The sequence below is a fragment of the Schistocerca piceifrons genome, unplaced genomic scaffold (genome assembly GCF_021461385.2).
Source record: "Schistocerca piceifrons isolate TAMUIC-IGC-003096 unplaced genomic scaffold, iqSchPice1.1 HiC_scaffold_1153, whole genome shotgun sequence".
Classification (NCBI taxonomy): domain Eukaryota; kingdom Metazoa; phylum Arthropoda; class Insecta; order Orthoptera; family Acrididae; genus Schistocerca; species Schistocerca piceifrons.
In genome coordinates this window covers 22,501-27,500 of record NW_025726965.1, presented here as the reverse complement: position 1 = coordinate 27,500, position 5,000 = coordinate 22,501, and the positions used below count along the sequence as shown (strand labels likewise).

Below are 5,000 nucleotides of genomic sequence, written 5' to 3'. Positions count from 1 at the left end.
GTAAACGTGCCGGCCCACCGAGACACTCAATAAAGAGCACCCTGGTAGGATTTCAACGGGGTCCGCCTCGGGACGCACGAGCACGCACGGGGCGGTCGCACGCCTTCGGCTCGCCCCACCGGCAGGACGTCCCACGATACATGCCAGTTAAACACCGACGGGCGGTGAACCAACAGCGTGGGACACAAATCCAACTACGAGCTTTTTAACCGCAACAACTTTAATATACGCTATTGGAGCTGGAATTACCGCGGCTGCTGGCACCAGACTTGCCCTCCAATAGATACTCGTTAAAGGATTTAAAGTGTACTCATTCCGATTACGGGGCCTCGGATGAGTCCCGTATCGTTATTTTTCGTCACTACCTCCCCGTGCCGGGAGTGGGTAATTTGCGCGCCTGCTGCCTTCCTTGGATGTGGTAGCCGTTTCTCAGGCTCCCTCTCCGGAATCGAACCCTGATTCCCCGTTACCCGTTACAACCATGGTAGGCGCAGAACCTACCATCGACAGTTGATAAGGCAGACATTTGAAAGATGCGTCGCCGGTACGAGGACCGTGCGATCAGCCCAAAGTTATTCAGAGTCACCAAGGCAAACGGACCGGACGAGCCGACCGATTGGTTTTGATCTAATAAAAGCGTCCCTTCCATCTCTGGTCGGGACTCTGTTTGCATGTATTAGCTCTAGAATTACCACAGTTATCCAAGTAACGTGGGTACGATCTAAGGAACCATAACTGATTTAATGAGCCATTCGCGGTTTCACCTTAATGCGGCTTGTACTGAGACATGCATGGCTTAATCTTTGAGACAAGCATATGACTACTGGCAGGATCAACCAGGGAGCTGCGTCAACTAGAGCTGAGCAGCCGGCCGCCCGGGAGTGTGTCCCGGGGGCCCGCGCGAACACGCAAGCGTCCGCTCAATCATTCTGCAAACAGGAGGAGGCTGAGCTCCCCTGCACAATACACCTCGAAACCCTCTCAGGTCCCGGCGGCGCGCAGCGCCGTCCCAAGTACTTGGTCGGGTTCGAGAGAGGCGCAATCGCCCGGAGTTAGGCGAGTAGACGCTTTCGGTGCGACCACCCGTGCTCCCAACTGAGCTTGCCGCTGCCGACAGAGGCCCGGGAGCGTGCTGTCGTGGCATTGCCGGCGGGAGACAACACGCGCCACCTACGGTGACCGGCAGCTCCAACGCCAGCGCCACAGAAGGACAAAAGCCCCACTTGGGTGCCGAAGCGAACTCTCCCAGCACAGCGCACACGCCAACACATCCGCACAGCTGCGATACAAACCACCAGCGAGAACCGCTGGGGCGACCGAGCAGCAGACGGCGTCGCGGCGCCGAGCGCCGGGCGGCGGCGCATCCTCAACGCACACAGTCCTCAATCGGACCAGCACACTGCAGATGTCCACCGCGCTTCGCACCGGGCCCGCGAGGACCTACTTTGGCCGCACGGCGCCGCGCGCAGGGTGCGCCGGCGCGCAGCTGCGACGCCTGCCGCGTCCGTCGGCCGGCGCGCCTGCCACTGGCCGCCCCCACCAGCCGGCTGTAGCGCGTGCGCCCACGCACCGCGCGGCCAGCACGCCGGGAGGCGCCCCCTCACCGGCCGGGGACGGTCCCACCCAGCCACCGCCGCGTATCGCTTCACACCCAGATGCCGTTCAGTTTCGTCGGCATGGTGGGTATCGCTGGAACAACCGGTTAGTACCTCAACCTATCGTCGCCATCACCGATTCACCCCTAGCGAGAACAACCGCACCACAACGGGTTACCATTTCTTCATTTGCGTAACTTCACCAGAAAACGTAGGCGTCCATCGCCATTTGCAACTTCAACCATTATTGCATGCCTGTGTCAGGTGTCACGCCACACTACGTCTGCCCACATACACGCAACAAAATGTGCACGCCTAGACAATACGTGGAAGGTGGCCCCCGTACGTATGCGATGTCCATTGCTCGAACGACTGTCAACCGGCTTCTGTAGCATGTCGCAGATATGGAACGCGCTGCACCATGCCATCACGGTGTGTGAGGAGAGACGACTAGGTCCGAATACATCAACAGACAGCTCATGCTGATCGCCATCCACGGCGTCCGTTCCTCCCACACGTCTCTATGGCGTACCACACTGCAATCCAGCTCTCATAGGGAGACGACACGTAGCTGCGTGCACAATATTTGCACTGTATGGTCCGCCGTTTTTGGGCGCAGTCGTTGTACGGTCACACATGTGCCACGATGTATCATTCAGTACATAAGGACGAATGTGCAGTACAGATTGTGGTTCACGCGTACGACATCAGCGGACAGTTGACACAGGCCGCACCACAACGTAGCCTGCGTACGTCGCATGCGAAGGGCATTGAACATGCAAACTTGTCACCAACCACCTTGCGAAGGCAGGGGGCAAGGTGGGGACGTGGGGAGAGGTGGGGGGGGGGGGGGGGCGGCATGTACGCCCTGCTGCCATCCACATTACAGTGTACAGCAGGAGCATGTGGAAAGTCAGCAAGACTTGCAAGGTGTTTAACATGAAGCGATACACAGGGGAGCGGGCAGTGCGAGTAGCGAACTATATTGCGAGGGTTGCGGGTGGGCAACACTACACTAATTGAACGAGTCGTATAACAATTACAGAGCAGGTTTAGGCGACAACGTGGGTTACGATAGGCGACAACGTGGGTTACGTTAGGGGACAACGTGGGTTACGTTAGGGGACAACGTGGGTTACGTTAGGGGACAACGTGGGTTACGTTAGGGGACAACGTGGGTTACGTTAGGGGACAACGTGGGTTACGTTAGGGGACAACGTGGGTTACGTTAGGGGACAACGTGGGTTAGGTTAAGGCACAACATGGGTTAGGTTAAGGCACAACATGGGTTAGGTTAAGGCACAACATGGGTTAGGTTAAGGCACAACATGGGTTAGGTTAAGGCACAACATGGGTTAGGTTACGGCACAACATGGGTTAGGTTAAGGCACAACATGGGTTAGGTTAGGGGACAACATGGGTTAGGTTAGGGGACAACATGGGTTAGGTTAAGGCACAACATGGGTTAGGTTAAGGCACAACATGGGTTAGGTTAGGGGACAACATGGGTTAGGTTAGGGCACAACATGGGTTAGGTTAGGGGACAACATGGGTTAGGTTAGGGGACAACATGGGTTAGGTTAGGGGACAACATGGGTTAGGTTAGGGGACAACATGGGTTAGGTTAGGGGACAACATGGGTTAGGTTAGGGGACAACATGGGTTAGGTTAGGGGACAACATGGGTTAGGTTAGGGGACAACATGGGTTAGGTTAGGGGACAACATGGGTTAGGTTAGGGGACAACATGGGTTAGGTTAGGGGACAACATGGGTTAGGTTAGGGGACAACATGGGTTAGGTTAAGGCACAACATGGGTTAGGTTAGGGCACAACATGGGTTAGGTTAGGGCACAACATGGGTTAGGTTAGGGCACAACATGGGTTAGGTTAGGGGACAACATGGGTTAGGTTAGGGGACAACATGGGTTAGGTTAGGGGACAACATGGGTTAGGTTAGGGGACAACATGGGTTAGGTTAGGGGACAACATGGGTTAGGTTAGGGGACAACATGGGTTAGGTTAGGGGACAACATGGGTTAGGTTAGGGGACAACATGGGTTAGGTTAGGGGACAACATGGGTTAGGTTAGGGGACAACATGGGTTAGGTTAAGGCACAACATGGGTTAGGTTAAGGCACAACATGGGTTAGGTTAGGGGACAACATGGGTTAGGTTAGGGGACAACATGGGTTAGGTTAGGGGACAACATGGGTTAGGTTAAGGCACAACATGGGTTAGGTTAGGGGACAACATGGGTTAGGTTAAGGCACAACATGGGTTAGGTTAGGGGACAACATGGGTTAGGTTAGGGGACAACATGGGTTAGGTTAAGGCACAACATGGGTTAGGTTAAGGCACAACATGGGTTAGGTTAAGGCACAACATGGGTTAGGTTAGGGGACAACATGGGTTAGGTTAGGGGACAACTTGGGTTAGGTTAGGGGACAACATGGGTTAGGTTAAGGCACAACATGGGTTAGGTTAAGGCACAACATGGGTTAGGTTAGGGGACAACATGGGTTAGGTTAGGGGACAACATGGGTTAGGTTAGGGGACAACATGGGTTAGGTTAAGGCACAACATGGGTTAGGTTAGGGGACAACATGGGTTAGGTTAAGGCACAACATGGGTTAGGTTAGGGGACAACATGGGTTAGGTTAGGGGACAACATGGGTTAGGTTAAGGCACAACATGGGTTAGGTTAAGGCACAACATGGGTTAGGTTAAGGGACAACATGGGTTAGGTTAGGGGACAACTTGGGTTAGGTTAGGGGACAACATGGGTTAGGTTAAGGCACAACATGGGTTAGGTTAAGGCACAACATGGGTTAGGTTAAGGTACAACATGGGTTAGGTTAAGGTACAACATGGGTTAGGTTAGGTTACACGTTGTTGTAAGGAAAGGTGTGGGGGGGGGGGGGGGGGGCGGGGCGGCAGGTTCGTTGATAGTGATTATAGTAAGTGAATGCTTGTGACATGATGAGATTTGTCACGTCAGGATGCACCTTTGGCTTATTAGAGGCGGCGCTCCAATTCTATGCTTGTGTCAGACCTGTGTCTTTGACTCATGTCATTGTTTGTGCGCTGTGACAGGAGGTACTATTGTGATGTTGGGTGCACCGTTGTATAGGACATGTGTGGGTGTTGGTGCCTTATCTGCGCAATGGTGGATGTCGAAAGGGTGGGATATTCTATTTTCCGCATGGACCTCCTGGTCTGGTTGTGATAGTGTGGATTGTGTAATGTGGCGGAGAGGATGCACTGGATGTTGTTCCATGCTGGTGCTTACATATTGTATGTGCGCCTGTTAGAAGCAGAGAGTGGTGCGTGATCAGAGTGTCTGGCTGACGTGTGGTTCCCATTGTGGGCAGACTCTTTCAGCATGTATACGGACAGTTGTATAT

General features: G+C 54.1%; 1 non-coding gene across 1 annotated transcript in view; it reads right to left on the bottom strand.

Annotated features, from left to right (window-relative positions):
- The window catches only part of LOC124728366, a 1,909-nt gene extending 1,066 nt beyond the window's left edge, over positions 1-843 (bottom strand). Inside the window, exon 1 of the ribosomal RNA XR_007007336.1 lies at positions 1-843. This exon is cut by the window's left edge and continues 1,066 nt beyond it. This is a non-coding gene — a ribosomal RNA (small subunit ribosomal RNA).
- Between the last annotated feature and the right edge of the window lie 4,157 nt (positions 844-5,000).